The 20410-nt window shown below is 36.7% G+C and overlaps 1 protein-coding gene and 1 non-coding gene across 3 annotated transcripts in view; one reads left to right on the top strand and one right to left on the bottom strand.

The window, feature by feature from the left end:
* DKK2 (dickkopf Wnt signaling pathway inhibitor 2) overlaps positions 1 to 20410 on the bottom strand; it is a 92870-nt gene that overhangs the window by 33150 nt on the left and 39310 nt on the right. The window lies entirely within an intron of this gene.
* Positions 14253 to 14367, top strand: LOC114222710 (U5 spliceosomal RNA). Its single transcript, XR_003611989.1, has one exon. It is a non-coding gene; the product is annotated as a U5 spliceosomal RNA (small nuclear RNA).

Genomic DNA, 20410 nt, shown 5'->3' with positions numbered 1-20410 from the left:
TTGTTGCTGAATGTAGCTGACTGCTGGCAACTGAGAACACAAACAGCATAACCATGGATAAAGGGAGACTACCAGACATAGCACAATAGTTAAAAGGCCATGACAGACCTGGATCCAGCACCTAAAAAACTGTATGACTTTGGGCAAGTTATTTCACCTCTCTGTGCATCTGTAAAATCTTGCCTCATGAAATTTTTTCTAAGAATGATGTGATATGATATATATAAAACACTTCAGACAATGTCTGGCACTTGATAAGTACCATGGGTGTTAGCTGGTGCTATTATTATTATTGTTGTCATCCAGACAAAACTTGAGAAATTAAATCCGTAGACCATCTCCAAGTCTTAGTTGGTCAAACCATCATTTTTTTTTTCTCATCAAACAATGAACTAGTTCTTAACCAGATGTCTCTGAACTTGGCTGGGAAAATATGGCATCTTTATTTTCACTAAACTCTAACTATATGCCCTTCAATTGTGAATGCACACAGTGGATCACAGTGCTATTAGCAGCATCTGTGACTTTGTCAACAATAGAAATCACAGATACATTCATATCACATTACATTGGTTATTTCCAGATCTCAAAATACTGTTTCCACTCATCACCATTTTAAAATTATGGTAGCTATTAAAGATAGAGCTAGATCTTGTTTTTCAATATATAAATAAACACATCACAAATTTGGTTAATCGTATTTCAATATAAATGATGTTTCTCTTAGTTCTACTATTTTATTTAAACATTATTCTGAGAAGGGGTCCCTAAGTTTCACCAGCCTGCAAAGGAGTCTTGTATAGTTGACCTACTGATCAAGCACATGGATGGATAGAGTGATCTTTACCTATTCTTTTCTCTTTCCAGTTCTTAGATTAATGTACAGATATACAACAAAATGACTAAAAGGGTGAGCAACTAAAGGAAGAAAACATAACTAAAAACTGCTTTATTTTGAAATTTAAATTAAGAATATGAATTGAATTGCCAGCACTCAACAGATAAAAAACTTGGAAACTAATAAAGCAACTTGGTGTTTGTGATGGTTTGTTTTGTGTTGACGTTGGTGGGGGTTAATGTGCTCCTTTAATCAAGCACTCATCTACCTCCGTGTTGCTGTGTGGTACTTTGTAGATGTGATTAACAACTATAATCAGCTGACTTTAAGGAAATTTTCCAGATCAGTGGGAGTGGGCCTCATCCAATCAGTTGATAGGCCTTAAGAGGAAAGCCTAAGGTTTCCCAGGGAAGAAGAAATTCTGCCTGAAGACTGCAGTATCACCTCTGAGCTTCTAGCCTGTGGATTTCAGACTTAGTTCCACAATCACGTCAGCCAATTTCTTTCAAAATATACATAGATATCGACATATAGATTTATCTGTTTCTGGTTAATATAGATTTATATGTTTATATCTATGTCTAGATACATACAGATATAAATACAGACATATGGATATAGATCTATATGTCTGTATTACATCCATAAATGTATTATATATCTCTCCTATTAGTTCTGTTTCTTTGGAAAACCTGATTGATTTATGTTTATTACTACTCAACCTCCTTGATTTAAAATAGAATAAAGATAAAAGAAGAAAGCTTTTTCTCTTCCACATTTTTCTTAAACTCCTTTGTCCTTTTTACTTCATCATAGAATTTTATTTCTTGACATTTAAATACCACCAAAAAAACAGTTTTAAAGACACAAAATAGAAATATACCTATATCATGTTTTGTTAATATCCAGATAATTAATATATATATATTTTTGGAATAGCTAATATCAACCATTGTGTTAAAACTAAGGCAACATATCTTTTTGTGAGCCTAATGAGTTATTTTTAAGTTTGGCAGGAATAGGTTTCCTGAGAATGTCAAAGCCAAGAGTTATGCAGGTCTTCCCAATTAAAAAGCAATAAAAACTATTTGAAACATCCCACCAAAAATAAGATTTAATACATGCAAGTTATTTTGCTTGCTTTTGATCTTTTATATAATTCTTTCAATTTTTTCCAAAGAATATTAATACCACTGAGAAGTTCTTTATTGCATCTGAAGTCCAGTGAAAAATCCAGTGATATATAAGTAATTTAAGATTTAAAAATAACTTAGGAAAATGTAAAGGCTTTTAGTACCTAGTTTCAAATGAACTTAGGTTTAGATCTTTGTAATAAGACATGGATAATTAATTTAAGGTGATGTCAGGTGATTGAAATTATGAGAAAATGACCAAGTAGTCACTTAACACAATAATCTGCCAAAAAGCAGTAGCTAATATACTGACTCTAGTAAAAAGTTGCCTTTTATGACATAATATTCCTTCACCAAAGAAAAACAGCAAATGTTAACCAAACTTTGGAATCAGACTCTGAGCTTAAAGAAGCATGCAGTTCATTCATTTTCTTCATACACAATGGAATTTATGTGGGAATATGCATTATAGGCCAAAACATGCGTAGCCTTACTCTCAACTCCGGTCACAAGAGCAACAACTGAATGCAACCTCCTCAATATCCTGGGGGTTTTCTCAATAGTAGCTAACTCTCCATCCCTTCCAAATTTTCAACCATTCTAATTTTCTCAAGAATGTACGTGTGTTTTTTATTTAAATCTCATCTGCTAGGAAGTAAATTAAATGCCTTGACCATTGTTCACAAATAGTCATGTTTAAAAGAGCATATTGTAAGCCTCTGGGTTCTTTCTTTCTTTAGACAATATGCATGTTAATGAACAGCCTGCAAGTCATAATTCTCTGGAGGCTGTCTCAGAACTACCAGGCTTTTCAGCCATAGGTTTCTGATTAATAATGGATTACAAGTAGAAGAAAGGTCACAATAAGGAACTGTCTTCAAAGAATTATTTTCATTATTAGAGTCTGTTCGTGTAGTACAGACGTGCATAATTTGTAAATTTTTTTAAATTTTAAAGGTGGACTGCTTTTTTTTTTTTCTAAGAATTACAAGCACTGATAGGGACAAGAATTGATGACAGTAAAGTGTCTTGGTGGATCTACTCATTCATACATTCATTCACTCACTCATTCAACTAGTAAATATTGAGCACTTATCCTAAATCAGGCACCGTGGGAGGCACTGGCTTCACAAGGATGGAAGACAAATAATGTTTTCTTATGGAGCTTGCTGTTGGTGGGGTAGAGATTAATAAATATGTTAAACTTAGATAAGTACTCGGAGTGAATGTGACACAGTGTTGTAGAAGCACATAGCAAAAGAACCTCATCCAGATGAACGGTCAGAGAAAGTTTTTCCAAAGAAGTGATATCTGAGCTGAGATCTGAAGGATGCCTAGCAGTTAACTAGTAGAAGGGAGAGCCATGCTTAGGAAAGTTCCAGAAAGTGGAAATGGTTTGTGTAAAGTCCCTGTGGCATGAGATAGCATGGCACAAAGAAGGATGCAGTGTCCCAAGGGATGAGAGCAAGGTGGTGACCCGGTGAGATGAGACTTAGTCAGACACTGGTTTATTCTAGAAAACAGGAAGTCACAGAAGGATTTTGAGGAGAATGATGACATGATCCTAGGGCACACATCTGTCTTCCCTGCTGGGGGTTTTGTTAAATACCAGAAAGGCAATGCCTGACACTTAATAGAGTTGATAAATAAAAGAAAGAAAGAAGGGGAGGGCAGTGAAAGGGAAACAACAGAGAGCGAGACAGAGTAAGTGGTATAGATTTGGAGATATCTAGGTTAAATAGAGTGCCCACCCCCACTGCCTTGGCTCCTCAACTTTTTCCAGAGCTTGTCTCATTTTGGTTGCTATCATCATTTTTATAGATGGTGTTAATAAGGCCAGGATAATTAAGTAACTTGCTTAGGTGATACAACCATATCAGCCCTCTCTCCAGCATCTTAGTGTGTGTGTGTGTGTGTGTGTGTGTGTGTGTGTGTGTGTGTGTGTGTGTTTGCGTGTCTGTGTGTGTGTGTGTGTGTACCTGTGCCCACACACATATATCATTTTCTATCTCTCCACCCAGACAGGTCTTGATTGTGATTAAGATTTAAAGTAAGGGTCTGAATACTGGGACCATGCTTTATATTCTTAAAATTATCTTTTAATTCAAGTTGGTGTGAAACACAGTGTGCCCAACAGATAGCAGAAATGCATAATGCATAAAATGGACTGCATAATGGGGTAATTGATTTTTCATTTCCCTATGGCTTTCTGGGAAATTTGGCTTTCAATGCGTTGGCGAGATTCCTGAGCTGTTGTCACACTTGGTATTTATAGAAAATTGAAGAGCTGGCTCTCGTTGTAGTTCCTTCAGGTTAAGAAGAAAGGAGTTAATATTATTGATTCCCCTACTAAAGAGAAGATAAAAAGACACTCCCTCAAGATATATGGTCAGATTCTTTCTCCCTTTCCCATGTTGCCAATTTGGATTTCACAGAAGCGTAACTTGGTCAACTTAGAGACACTCCCAGAGTAAAACAAAACTACTCAAGAAGAAATTTTAGCATTTGACCTAAAACAAATCCTAGTTCCTTTCTGGAATTAAGTTGAGTACTAGTTCCTGGAGAAAAAGGCTATCCATTTTTTTTTTTTTTTTTTTTAGGAGTGAATTACCCCAAAGAAGCAGTTTCATGATCGTTGCTTGGAATTGAGTCCTTGCTTCCCTCACTCTGTCTCTGCTAAAACTTTTGCCTCCAGTTTGGGATCTGTCCTCTCTCTTGTCCCACATCGCCCAAGTCATCTCAGGTACTCCCACTTCTTCTTCAGGACTATTTTCCTGGGCTCCTCACTCTTAGGACCTACCGGTAGTGCTGATGCCCCCTTTTCCTCACTTCTCCCTTCCCATGTTTCCTAGCTCTCTGTCCAGGAAATTCAGCCCCATGCTGACTCCAGAATTTAAAAAGTTTTACTCTGAAAATTAATTACATAACTTGTACCAAGTATAGTGTTTAAGTGTGTGTGTCAGGAGGTGGGGTGGGGAGATAGCTTAAAAAAAAGAAGAAGAAGAAGAAGAAGAAGAAGAAGAAGAAATATGTTTCCCCTGTGATATACTTTCACCCTCTCTGTTGTTTCCCGGTCCTTAGTGATACCACCTTTCAAGGCTTTTGACATTTACTTTGACTGCTTGTTTCAGGTGTGAGTAATATTCTACCGCTTTCCAAACTCAAGAATGCAAGGAGGAAAAAACAACTTGGAATGATTCATGGTGCCAATGGAAAGGAGCTGACAAAGAAAGACGCGGAGTCCTCAAAAGCACAGAAACATCTCAAGGAGTTCAACTTGATCAGAAACCTCCCCACCCTCATTCCAACCTTCCTGTCAGCTCCACTACTGGGGGCCGGACCCCAGGGATGGAAGCCCTGGGGAACTTCCTGTGTCTGCTACAGAGCTGGCTGCAGAACAAAGGAGGGAGGTATCATGAGTTGGATAGGACTTTATGAAAACCCAGCCACTGTGATTATTTTCCTCAGAACACGTATTTTTGAGTTTGGGTCAAACGTTAATGTGCTCTAGCCAGGTGGCTTGGATTTGAATCCCAGTTCTACCACTTTTCAGATGCATGACCTCTAACAGTTAATTTAGCCTCACTTTTCACACTTATAAAATAGGGACATTATTGCTCTCTGCTTCACATGGTTATCGAGAGAATTAAATGAATCAATTAACGTAAAGAAATGAGAACATTTTCTGGCACTTTATGGAATTGCTAAATTAAGACTGTAAATAAACAGAAATTTTGGAAGCCTTCCGACTGTGTATATGACAGCAAGCATGCAACTGTAGGCCATTTAGAAACGAGTAATGGTTATCTATCTTTGCCATTGTCATTCTGAAGATTCAGTGAGATGATGTATGTGAAAATCTCAGCAAAACAACTCAACAGTTGCTATTATTATTGTTATTACCATCATCATCAATATCATCAGCATGTATTACTTTTGTTAGTTTGCCAGCTGCTATATCTGCACAGGGCCATAGAATGTTAGGATTGTGGCAAAACTGGCATTGCTGATCATTGGAAAAATCTTTAATCAAGACAATTCAGTTCCAAAATTTCGAGTCAACTCCTAATCCGCATATAACTAGTTTGTATCCAAAGGGAGGAAACATGGCCACAATTTACATCTGACAGTATTTCATAGGAAATCTTGCTGCTAAATGCAACTGACTACTTCTTCGAGAAGGACTAGAAAAGTCAAGTTTTTAAAATGTTAACACAACTATTTAGAAACAGGAAGAAAAAGGAATCAAATAGCTATTGTTAGGTTTCAACCTTTTAAAATACCAAACTAGGTTTTGTTTTGTTTTGCTTTGTTTTGCTTTACAAAAGTAAACATTTGTTTGGGTGGCCATCTTAGAACATATTCTAGCACTGACTTTTGTCACAGTGTGCAAACATTTTCTTGCTTTGTGTTTTCCCTAGGTAAACATATTGAGAAACATATTGAGAAAAATCAAAAGTGATTTTTCATATGTACCCTGTCATTTGCATTACATTGAGGGATTTGATTTGTCTGAGATATGCAAGATCCCTGAGTCAGAATAAACCCCGCCACTAACTTTCTAAATGATATTGAGCTATTCCCTCTGGATATCCAATTTATTTGTTCACAGATCTCTTTCTCCTAAAAGAAAACCATGTTATGTTACTCCTCGTGCTTTCTATATTATTAAAGCAATAGTAACTGCATGATTCAATTTATTTCAAAATGATATTAAAAAACTTACATCTCTACTCTGTTTAATGCTGGAGGAGGAAAAGACCAGAAGATTAATGGCACACTGATGAGACAGAGCAGAGAAACTCCTGCCCCTGAGATCATCAAAACCAAAGACATGTACACAACTACCTATAATGTAGGCCAGACCACATAAATGCTAAGCGATGTTTTAAAGTATTCTGAAAAATAATGCCTTAACTAAATAAAATCACCCTAAATCCAGAGTATGAATGATACTATTATTACTTATTTCTACTGTCTTCCATCTATTTTATAGTGTTCTTTGATCCATTCTTTGCATTATTCTTGTCTGAAAGTAATATTCTTGATATGTTTAATAAGGAGACCCTTCCTTTGTTCCTAGATGCCGTGGCTGCTGATCAACAAAAGCCACTGAAGGACTTAATCCCTTAAGCTTGGCACTACATCAGTCTGGAAGTAGTTTACATGCAGAGTCCTTTGGAGTAAATACTCATTAGAGGTTCCGCTGGCTCATTTGGTCACCCACACTTTGCAGTGGGTGGCCCAGTTGGTATCCTCATTATTTTATTTTCCACCCTTGAAAAAAATCCATCTGTAGCAACCTGAGACTGCTTTCTTTGGTACTCTAAATCCATTGTGATGGAGCATCCCTTCATTTGTGATGCTAGTTAATAGGTACAAAGAAGTTAAGTGCCTCAGGCTGGTAATGCTATAATAATTTTTTTGCTAATACACCTTTTTCAGTGCAACCTCCTGAAATGCAATCTGATCACTTCAAGGATAATTCACTAGTGATTTCTCACACCTGAGAATTTAAAGAATTGTGTCATCTCCCTTCCTCCCTCTCTTTCTTCCCCCTCTCCTTTCTACCACCATCTTTACACAAATGAGCAAACCAGCTCACAGAAGCAAAATTTATCAAAGTTAGTCACAAATTACAGAGCAAAATTCTTGCTTTTTCACGTATTACTTAAGTGCAAAAGCAGAAGCAAGTGAAAAAGCAACTTATTACTTAAGTGAAAAAGCAAGAGCCTACCTAGAGCTTCTTTTTTTTTTTTTAAGATTTTATTTATTTGACAGAGGGAGAGAAAGCGAGAGCAGGAACACAAGCAGGGGGTGGGGCAGGCAGAGGGAGAAGCAGGCTTCCTGCTGAGCAAAGAGCCTGATGCGGGACTCGGTCCCAGCCAGGACCCTGGGATCATGACCTGAGCCGAAGGCAGGCACCCAATGGACTGAGCCACCCAGGCATCCCTACCTAGAGCTTCTTGATTAGTACTTGGATCAGAGAAGCAGAGTTTCTATAATGCCATCCTTTTAGATTTAGCAATGAAGGTTTTCAAGAGAAAAAAAATCAACTAATGTTTCTTGACTGCCTATGAAGTGCAAAGCAAAGTGCTGTGAAACTATAAATAGGATAAACGTGTCTTCTTCTTACAGAGCTTTCTTGTTATAAAGCCAGTATAGGTAATATGGTACTTTTTTCCTCATGATAATTATGAGCATCTGCAAAATACTTATAATAATATCTACTGGATGGGGTATTTATCAAGGCATGTATTCAAATCTTAACATATACAAAGCTTTGGGGCACCTGAGTGGCTCAGTCGGTTAAGTGTCCAACTCTTGGTTTCTGCTCAGGTCATGAACTCATGGATCATGAGATGGGGCCCCCATTGGGTTCCCCACTCAGCAGGGAGTCTGCTTGAAGATTCTCTCCCTCTGCCCGTCCCCCCACTCACTCTCTCTCAAATAAATAAATCTTTTAAAATAACATATATAATGTTCTTAGAACAAGTGCTAGCTTCTTTTTATAGGTACGAATATAAGAGAAGTTATTGCATTCTTCTCAATAAATTAGCATCAATTTTCAATAAGAAAACATTTAAAGTTTTTAATTTTAGAATTTATAAGAATAAGATTCTTTGGTTAATTTCCCTGTGAATGATAGGAAATGTAGTGGAGATACGGTGTTAGACCATGAGGGAGTGTGACTATCTAAAAGATGTTAGGCATTATATTGTATATTTGCATCCATTACCTCACTTACTACTCAAAATGACCATGCAAGTTACGTACTATTTTGTCTGTTGCACAAAAAAACTAAAACGTGGGCCAACAAAAATTAAATAAAGAGCCAGGATTTGAAGGCAAGTTCAGCTGGCTCAAAAAGTCACATTTTTCTCATTCCTTGAGTTCTGATCAGACTACTTAATCTCATTTTCTTCAAAGACAGGAAGACTGTAGGAAGCATCCTGTCATCTTGTGCAAAGTTATACGGTATCTTGGATTGTAACTGCTCCTAAGATTTAATAACTGTAGAAAAAACAACCAGCAAGGTATCCTCCTGTGTACCATAAATAGGCCACTCCATGGTAAATTACATACTTGTGACTTATCCTAGAAGGAGCCCCACGTCGCTGTTGGACAGTGTTGCTGACCAAAACCATAAGGGCTCACACATGTTTAGGGTCTGCTCAGCTAAGTGCATAACACACTCAGCTGACGTTGTGCTATTCCCAGCCTTACTACCAACTTACACTCGCACTTGTGCAAGGATGTACTTCTGTCTTTTCTCATCCATCACAGTATCCAGACGTTTGTTTGCTTGTTAAACCTTGACACTTAACCACATAAGACTTGTATAAATGGTCAAATAGAGTCATAAGGGGAAAATTCATAAAACTAGTCACTTCAGTTTATTATCATAAGTCTTATATTAGTCATCCACAGACCTACACATAGAATTTCATTTTTGTCTATATTATGGTTTCTGGTACACCAGTCTATATTACAGAAAGTTCCTCCCACCTAGAATGCGATAAGAACTCTGAAATGGTTTTAATTTTAATAAGACAATTGTTGTAGAGCTATACATATTTGCTTTGTTTCAATGTGATTTGAAACTCGGCACATTCTGAGGCACTAGTACTATTAACTTCAACTGAGACTATATGGTTGTATATCTATAATATCTATACATCTATATATTTACATATATAGTTATATACCGAAAGATATATTTGTATGTACATATATATACATGCCCACATGCATATACCTGTCTATATGGTTTCAGAAATTAAGTTTAAATGTTTAGGCTTGAAACTTTGAAACTTAAACTTTTTAATTTTTCTGCATGTTATATACTGACTATTATATCATTATAATGTCTACTTACACACAAAGTAAAGCCAATGGAAGACATGTAATTTGACTTTTATTCAGCATGACACTATAAATTATATCAGAATTATAACAAGTAATAATTTTGGACACAAGTAATATGTTCTCTAGTCTAGATGCTTTACTCTGATTAAAAAGATAATTACATGCTAAATTCCTTGTAAATAAGTTCATGGAACATTCATTTATTCATCAACAAACTTATTAAACAGATTCTATGTGTAAAGGCAAATAAATGTACTGTGGTACTGTTGCTATTTTCAGCAATGCTACCAGAAATAACTAGGTACTCTATACCAGGTAGTGCAGAAGGCACTTGGAAAATGCAAAGATATCTGAGAGGTAGTCCAAGCCATCATAAAGTTTATTACCTAATAATATTAAGTTAGTGCTCTACCAATTTTCTTTAAAAACAAAACAAAACAAAACAAAACACATACATGGTTTCATTTTAACCTTATGACAACAACAATCTGAAGTAAATGTTATTATTGTCTCCCCACTCAAAGATGACAAGTGACATGAGCAAAAATTCAATACAGGTCAGGATTCCAACTCTTAAATGTGCTATTATTATCAGAAGGTCAGCCTATATGGGAAAAATGGATGGAATTCATAGTGGTCTATGGATTCATGAAGAAGTGGTTTGAATTTTTTTAAAAAGTGAACTGAAGCAACAATAAACTTATTGCAATTTCATGTTGACACATTATGCAAACAAGTATTTTAAGCCTTTGGGAAATTGGGAAAATAAAGATTTTTCTTATAAGCCACGACATTGTATCCATTATTCAATCTAAAATCTTAAAAAGCAATCACACAAATGGAAACATTCTTCCATCCTATTTAAAGCCTAAATCTTTTAATTCTTTTGGAAGCTGTTGTGCATATAGGGTCCAGGTACAAATAGGCATCTTCCCATAGCATTCAAAATGTGTTACTGTGCATTTATTCCCTTTGTATTTGAATCTCCTACTTTTTAAACTACGATGTCAAAACTGGTCTGTCATCCCGGAAACAGGGGAGCCGTGTTTTCTCTGGACACTGAAACTTTGTTAGGGCAATCTTCCTCACAGTCCTTTGCCTCCTTCATGGTCTTGAACTATTTGAAATCCTGCCTCCACTTTAAAGTTTGCTGCAAAGCCCATCTTTGTTGCTCAGTGATGCTTTCCCAGACCCACTCCCAATAGAAGGGACTTTTCCTCTTCACTCAACTATTTTTGTTTTTAATCTTTATCGTTCATTCTCTTTATATGACATTTATTTAATATATTTATGTGTTTTATGTATATTCTTATCTCTTCAGGTAAATTATAAATTCTTAGGGATCAAAACTTATGCAATTTTTTTTCCTCTAAGGTTATATCAGCAACTAGGACAACTATGGTATACTCAATAAATATTGGGCAAATCAATAAAACATCGTCAATAAATTCAACACAAATATCACTCTAATGACACATTTTGTAATTCTAATATTACATTCTACACAATGAATAGTCAAAGATTTGGAGTATTCCCATGTGTAACTGATAAAACCTTACGAAGTGGCATTTATTCTGATCTGTAATTATTTCATTTATGTACTTAATTTCTTCCTCCTTCATTAGAATAAGACCTCCATGAAAGCAAAGACCTGTCTACTTTGTCCAGGTAGGGAAGGGGGGAAGGACAGAAGAAGGTATAAGATCTGTTTGCATAAGTTACTGTTCTCACCACTTTTGTTGACTGGAAAGTCTCCTGTGTCCCATTTCCTAGTTTCAGGGCCTCCTGATACAGCAGAACAGGAATCAACCTAGAGGAATTGGTGTTGCTGACATTGGGTACATAGTATAACAAAGAGAGGACTAAAATATTCTACCTGTTTCCATCTCTCTTTTGCTAATTAATTAACATGACAACTATGAAAGTACATAACTGGACCAGCAAAATGCCAATGTAGGTGTTTGGTAAATATAGAAAAAATGTAAATTCGTGACTTCCATGGACATGTTGAGCATCCAACTCCATAGCACAAAGGTGTTGAAACTTTAGTTTACACAAAGAAAAACCAGCCACAGTGAGATTTTGTAGATTATGTAAAGTAGTAGCCAAAAAGAAAGAGAAAAAAGAAGGGAGGGAGGAGGGAGGAAAGAGCGTCATTTTAGGGTAATTTAAAAAGTTCAGTGGAGAATTTGTAGTGTTTTCAATAAGTAGTACAAGAGCAATTGGGTATCCATGAGGGAAAAAAATCGTAATTTTGACCAAAATCTCACACCTTATATAAAAATCAACTCAAAATGAATCACAGATTTAAATGTAATTATAAAGCTCTACAACTTGTAAGAAAAAAAAAGGTATGAGAAATCTTTGAGGCCTAGGACTAGGCAAAGAGTTCTTAGACTTAACACCAAAGTATAATCCACAGAAAGAAAAAAATGATAAATGGACTTCATCAAAATTTTTAAAATTTTGTTCTATGAAATTAAAGCCAGTGACAGAGTAGGAGAAAACGTGCAAATTACAACTGCAACAAAGGTCTAGTACAGAGAGTATATAAAGAACACTCAAAACCCGACAGTAAAAAGACAAACAATTCGATTAGAAAGTAGACAAAAGACATGAAGGGGCATTTCACTTAAGGCATACAGATGGCAAAATGCATCTGAAAAGATGTTCAACATCATTAGTTCTTAGGGAAATGCAAATTAAAACCACAGTGAGATATCAGTACGCACCTATCAGAAGGACTAAAATTTTTTTAAAAATTAGTGACAACACCAGATGTTGGTGAGGCTACAGAGAAACTTGATCACTCATACATTGATGATGGGAATGAAAATGGCACAGGACTTGGGAAGACAGTTTAGCATTTTCTTTAAAAAATAAAAATGCAACTATCATGTGACCCAGCAATTATACTCCTGGGCTTCTATTCCAGAGAAATGAAGGCTTCTGTTCATACACAAACCTGTGCACAAGTGTTTATATATTCCTTTTTCATTATTGTGGTAATATACACATACCATAAATTTTACCATTTTATTCATATTTAAGTGCACAGTTCAGTGACATGTAAGTACATTCACAACACTATGTAACCATTACAAATTGGAACCATTTTCCAAACTTTTTCATCAACCTAAATGAAAACTCCATGCCCATTAAGTAATAACTTCCGTTTTCCTCTCCCCTTCAGCTCCTGGTAACCTCTAACTCTCCTTTCTCTCTGTATGAATTTGCTTATTTTAGGTACTTCAGATGAGTGGAATCATACTAAAGGTGTCCTATTGTGTCTGGCTCATTTCACATAGCACAATGTTTTCAAGGTTCATCCATGGTGCAGCATGTATCAGAATTTCATTCCTTTTTAAGGCTGAATAATATTTCATGCTATGTATATACAACATTTTCTTTACCCATTTATATGTTGGTGTACATTTTGGTTGTTTCTATCTCTTGTCTATTGGAAATAACACTGCTATAAACATTGGTATGCAAGTATTTAAAACAGATTTATTCTCAATGGACAAGAATGGGAAACAAACCTGCCTTTCAACAGGTCAATGGTTAAACAAACTGGTATTCCATACAATGAAATATTATTACTCAGCAATAAAAAAAGAATAAACTATTGATACACACAACCACCTGTTGTGAAGTTCCAAAAAATTAAGTTGAGTAAGAAAAGACAACCCCCAAATATTAAATAGTGTATGAATCCATTTATGGAACACTCTTGAAGTGACAAAATTAGGGTGGGAGAGAAGTATACATGACTATAAAAGGCAACATGATAGATAACTGCAGAATGGAAATGTTCTATATCTTGACAAATGTCAAAACCTGGTTGTGATCCTGTACTATACTTTTGCAAGATGTTACTACTGGGGGAACCTTGGCAAAAGCTACCCCAGATCTCTCTATGTCACTTACTACAACCTCATGTGAATCTACAATTATCACAAAACAAAATGTTTAACTAAAAGAAAGAAGAAGGAGAAAGGGAAGGAGGGAGGAGGGGAGGGAGGGTGGAAAGGAGGATGGGAGGAAGGAAAAAAATCTCACTCAGATATACAAATATATATACAAATTCAACCTGAGTCTCTGATGGGGCACAGATCCCTTAGACCTGTCAGCCAAGTCTCCACATCTCTCCCAATGGTGGCCCAGAGGCACCGTGTGAATTTTAAGATCTTTCCAGAATGGAAATGGTGATGACTCAGATTTCAGTTTAATACCCACAGTGAACTGCACACAGTACAATTGTAAAATGGCACTATTTTAAATTTCTTTCAACTCTATTTATTTACAGAATTCCCTGAAAATTTTTGCAGGAGCTATATCATGACACTAGACCCCTACCATCAGTGTAGAGGAGTTTCTCTTACTGGGGTTGTGTTATGGAAGCAGAGGGCATACTCTGTTCCTCTTCATATTGTATACATATTTTGTCTTTTACTGAAGATTTATGATGAGGGAAATAACTTTGAGTCTTATGTTAATTGTTTGAGGCCTTGCTTTGACAGTGCTAATTGTTTAGTTTTAATGGAAGACATTGTTGTGAAGTGAAAGCAGAAGTTTAAATAAAAAAAAAATACAGAGTTGGTTCCTTTTAAGTTCCTGGTGTTGTCATGTAGTCCCCAAGCAATTTTAGGCCAAATGTAACTAGATTCTTTCTTAATGTTCTTTAAAAAGTTACAAATTTCAATGCACACTGGCAATCTTAGTATGGTAAAGCAGTGTGCCACAGAATATATTCCTCTATAAACTATGTCAGGATATTAAGTGTTCTAGATTTTCTGTTTGCACATAACTGGAGAGACTTATTCACACACACACACACACACACACACACACACACACACACACACCATCAATGAACCCATGTCGGAAGAGTCTACAGTCTCTCTAATTTGAAGCAGCTGGTGTAATATAAATATGGAGAGTCCAAGCTTCTAGGATCATCAGTACCATCATTAAGAATCAGAATCATTGATTTAAATGTTATTTATTATTCTCTCTGTTGGGGAATTTATATCACATAGCTGTTAGTTCTTCTCCTATTATTCCCAGACTGTCATGCAAATGTCAACAAGAGTGTATTTTGTTCATACTCTGAAATTAAATCCTTTATCCCTCAATTAGCCATAATCATGACCACATACGACTATGATTTACCATAACTAAAATAGATGGTGCGGGATTTATTGTTGGCTTGTGTTTGAAATGGCAAAGGCAGATTTTTGAATTAAATAATTGTATGCTAACTATTTGGGACATAGTTACTACTTATTTTGCTTTCCATGTATCTCCATCTAGTTAGATAGCAAATTGTTACAATGTCTCATTAGTAAAACTTAAAGGACTGCTGTGTGTATGTGTGTGTGTGCGTGTGTGTGTGTATAAAATAATGCTCTTTGAGAACATGACCAGTTTTAACAGACAATGATGTACTGTATTATGAACTCTTTCTTAATGACAATTTTTTAAATCATCTTTATTGACCACTTATCTGTACTGTCACTGTGTGTACCAATGCCAATGATCTCATTTGAATGGCATAATGATTCTATGTCAGGAGTCTGTAAAACATTTCATTCCTTTTACTTGTTCAATACCCATGTCCCCTTCCTTGGTAACAGCACCCTGATATTTTAAGAATTCAGTCTCTCAGGGCACCTGGGTGGCTCAATTGGTTAAGTGGCTGCCCTCAGTTCAGGTCATGATCTCAGCGTCCTGGGATTGAGCCCCGAGTTGGGCTCCCTGCTCTGCAGGGAGTCTGTCCCTCCCCTTCCCTGTGCTCTCACTCCCCCTCTCTCAAATAAATAAATAAAATCTTAAAAAGAAAACGAACTCAGTCTCTCTTATTTATTGCACCCTACCTTTTCCTGCCCTCCCTTGGCCAAGGGAAGGAATGCAAGACCCTAACCAGGCCATTCAGACACTTCCTGGGAATTTGCATCTTGAGTAAAAAGGCCAAAGGATGAAATTTGATTAGAACTTTCTCATTCTGGTCGAGGCACCCTAATAATTCCCACCCAGCCTTGTTTTCTAGAACTCTGGCACTCCAATAGTTCATACTCTTCTGAGGCCCAATTCATTCTTCCTTTGGATTCTTTCAGCCACCTCATATCCTAATATCCTTATACAATAAATTCCCTTCTAAGAAATATTTTGCATAAGTTACTTAAGAGTTGGTTTCTGTTGCTTACATCTGAATAACTCTAACTGATATGTTGTTACTCTTTTTTTGCAGATAAGGAAATTGAGTTGTCAAGAGGCGAAGGAGCCAGTCTACAATCCTGTAGCATTTAGGTAACATAGCTGAATTCACATCTGCCTGATTTCAAGATCAGCTTTTAATCCCAGGTAACATTGCCTCTGTTTTCATCTTCAGAAGAGTTTAGATGAGAGGATATCTAGGTGGTCACACGGTCATATTAGATCAGACCAAAGAATAAGATGAATATAAGAGGAAGCATCCCTTGCTTTGTTACATTTAATCAGATAGTATTTATTATGCATCCAGAGGATTCCTTGCACGAAATAAGGAGTACAAAATCATGACCAGTTTGCAGTGATCCTGCAGGTTCCTGTCATTCCCTTTTCAGTGTTTAATGTCACACAGCTGTGTACAATTCCAGACATAACATGGGTTCAGGTTCAGTCCCTACCTGCATTTAAAAATATATTTTTATTCCACACCCATTTAGCAAGAGAGGATATGTGAAGTCCAATGCAACAACTGCTAACATGTGTGTAAACATCACTTTAAAACTCCCAAGAAGTTGTAAATTGGAGTCAATGCAAGAGGATCAAATTATGCATAGACTGGAAATAAGAATGGGAGGCAGTACTGTGACATCTTCAACCCCAAGTCAAGGACCTTCATCTCTTTCGTGACTTGGGTACAGTTTCCATCTCTGAGCCTCTGTTTCAGAGGCTATCTAAGACTATCTAAGCATCCACGTAGGACTCTGATTAAAGATCAAGAGCAGGAGGAGGTGAGACAGAGGCAGGGGTTGGGGCTGGGTTCAGCAGAATGCAGCCCACCCAAATTGGTCTGATTTATTCCACCAAACCTCTGGCTCTCCCTTCTTGCAAGTGACCTGACAAGCCACCCCTAGAAGCAACTTTTAATGGAAGTATTGTGAGCTATGGTCTTTTCTAGGACTGTTCAAAAATGATTACCCTTGAGACCAAGGTAGAAGTAGAATGTGGTGTGAGAGTTTGGGTAGGAGGGAAAAGGAGGCGAATGACCATCTATATTGCAGGGAAACCTTAAGAATCAATATCTAGTAAAATCAACAATTCTCCCCCTCTAAATTTTGTTTAAGATGCCTTAGAATAAGGAATATTTCTTGCTCAATGTGTTAGAATGATCCTGGGGTATAAAGTCAAGCAAATCTGGGTTTCATTTTGGCCTCCACGCTTACCAGCTCTGTGACCTTGAACAAGTAACTTCTCCATGTCTCAATTTCCCGGTCTGTAAAACAAGGGTATCTCAAAATTCCTATCTCTCAGGATTATTGAGAGAGTTGAATTAGACAGTCTATCCAAAAAATTATCTGGCATATGAAAGCTACTTAACAGTATTAATACTTCCTTCCAGCTGGGATATATTTTTGAGGATTCTTCCGCTAGACCATATTGTAAAAATTGTTTAGGAAACATCAGAAGCTAAGTGTCACCTATCTAATAGTGTCCACTAGATGTATTCTTCCAAAATAAACCTGTTTCTTTTCTCTTTAAAAAAGAGAGTGGTAATTTAGCTCATAAAGAAAAAAAATGAATTAATCACAGATTTTTTTTTTTTGGTAGTGGTGGTGGTGGTGGTATCAGTTGGGCTCCACCAGTCAGAAACTAATGGTATGTTTAAGCTGTGTATTTGAAAAGAGTATAAAGGGGCTATTTACAGTAGTATGGGCAAGGTTTAGAGTCGGAAAGTCTAATAGTGGGAACCACTATTTAGAATTTTCTAGTAACCACATTAAAAAAGTGAACAGAAACAGGTAAAATTACTCTTAATAATGTATTTAGTTTAATTCAACATAGCCAAGTGTTATTTTAATATGAAATAAATATAAGGAAGTCACTAGTTAGATGTGTTTTTTTTATATCAAGTCTTTGAAATCTGGTGTGTATTTTATATTTATAGCCCATCTCAGTTCAAATAATGTCTTAATTAAAATGAAGCCCTACAAAAACAATAAAGTTGTATTTAATGGAAAAATGTTTTATACCATTTCTGTTTCTAAAATTTTAATTTTAATTAATTTTAACCAAATAAAATAAAAAATTCAATTAATCAGTTAGACTATTATGATAGTCACACACCATCAAACAGTCAATAGCCACATGTAGCTAGTAGCTACCATATTAGATGGTGCAGGTTTAGAGAAACAAAAGAGATGGTGCAGTAGTCTGAGGTGAGCAAGACAAGAAACCATCATCTCTTTAAGTCTGAAGAGAAAGCAGTGGTTAGAGAAACCTGAATAGAGTCCCCTCCATCCACTTTTGGTTGAGGTACATAGCCGACTTAGATGGCTAGGAAACGGAATGAAAGGTATAAATAGCTGGACACACACTCTTCTAGTGTTACGCTGGTAGCTTGATTTTCCAAAAATGAAAATCCCAATTTATAACATGTCCTCATTTCCATGGTATAAATTCTCCTGTCATGGCTGATTGCAAGCTAACAACATGATGCCACTGAAAGCAGAGTTGGGGGAAAATGTGCAAAATTGGCTCTTTCCAACACACCACTGAATCTCTTCCTACCATTCTCCCCTGCTAGTCTCTTCTGATGGCCAAACTCAAGTGGTAACCAGAGGCAAGGGTGCCCAGATGCACTTCTTGCAGGTCAACCTCCTTGGGCACTGAACAGATTATTGAAGGATGAGAAAGAAGTGGAAAATATACTCAATGCTTAAATCAAAAAGACTTGTCTACATTTTTTTTCTTTTTTTCCTTCTGCACATAAAGAAAGAAAATGACCACAAGGAAGCTGAAAATCTATGGCACAGACATTGAAGGTAGGATGCTAAATAGGAAAGGCATCAGATGATTTCTTTTTTAGATTTTTAGAAAAAATGTTGTCCTCTGTGAGTATAGAATTTATGCAAAGGAAAAATGGCCTTCCAGTATAAACCCTTGGTGGATACCACTTGGGAAAAACAATTAATGTAGCCTCACAGATTATCAGAGAGCCCATTTCTTTTTCTTTCTTTCTTTCTTTCTTTCTTTCTTTCTTTCTTTCTTTCTTTCTTTCTTTCTTTCTTTCTTTCTTTCTTCTTTCTTTCTTTCTTTCTTTCTTTTTCTTTCTTTCTTTCTTTCTTTCTTTTTTTTGCAGTGGATTAGGAAAATTCTTTTGTGAAAAGAATTTCTACAGACAAGTATTGAAATGCTACTGCTTGGGTATGAAACAATGAGCTTATTTATATCAAGAGTAAAATTATTCAGTATATTGACAAAATTGATGTGCCACATAAAATGAGGATCAGAGTCAATTATTTCAGCCTCCGTTTTAGGAATGACCCAGGTTGGTACACTTGCATTCTCCTATGACTGCCTTCACCCTTATACCCAGAAGTCTTTCAAGCCCTTGCTTTTAGTTCCATTCCTCTGCAGTAGGAATCCTGGTCTTCACCATGGTGCGCAGGTACCTTTGCCAGCTGCATGGCCCTCTGCCTTCTCTCTTACTTTCCAGATAGTCCCCACCTAGCACCACTAGGGGATTCCTCCCAAGACGCTGCTTTTTATGTCATCCCCACTGCTCAAGAACCGAAAGGGCTCTCTTTTGACTACTGAAGCAATTCCAAATTCTTGGCCTGGCCTGCAAAGAACCCCATAACTTGATTTTAACCTACTTTTCTGAAGTTTCATGTGAGCCCTTCCATCCATGTAGATCAAGTTATTGCAATTTCCAGAACACAGGCTCAATTTGTCACAGTGTTTCTGTTCCATACTCACTCCTTTTGGCCTGGCCTCTAACACACACACACACACACACACACACACACACACACACACACCAGAGTATTACTGGTCCTCATCTGTAGTTTTTCAAATCCCACCCAGCACCGAAGTTCATCACTGAGGCTCTAACTGTTCGAAGCCTTCATAACCATTTGACCATTCCCCTCAACTCCAAACCCTGAACTCCGGTGACAGGTAATTCCCTCACTCACTTTGCCACTTGGATTCTCTCTCCAGTTTTTCCATGGACCTTGCATCACTGCTTTTTGTTTCCATCCTAATACTACACCCTAAAGTGATCCCACGGAGCCAGGAAGGTGACCAGATTTTGAATCTAAGTCACTTGCTGAACCTCTCCTCAGAGATAAGCAGCAAGCCTGAAATGACCAACAAAAAAATGAAATGAAATGACCAACAATGAAAGACCAACAACCATTACCAGTAAATGTAACATGATCTCTGCTTGAACAAATTGATCCTATTATCAGCAGTACATGTATGATGCCAGCCTGCCCTAAATCCTGGAATCACCATATTATTAGATGAAAGATTTGTATGAGAAGTAGCAGAAACACTAAAGGTTTGGGTTGGTTAA

The sequence above is a fragment of the Eumetopias jubatus genome, unplaced genomic scaffold (assembly GCF_037043125.1).
Source record: "Eumetopias jubatus isolate StellerSeaLion01/CBP00866 unplaced genomic scaffold, mEumJub1_p1.0 scaffold_2, whole genome shotgun sequence".
Classification (NCBI taxonomy): Eukaryota; Metazoa; Chordata; class Mammalia; order Carnivora; family Otariidae; genus Eumetopias; species Eumetopias jubatus.
This window is presented reverse-complemented; position numbering and strand designations above follow the sequence as displayed.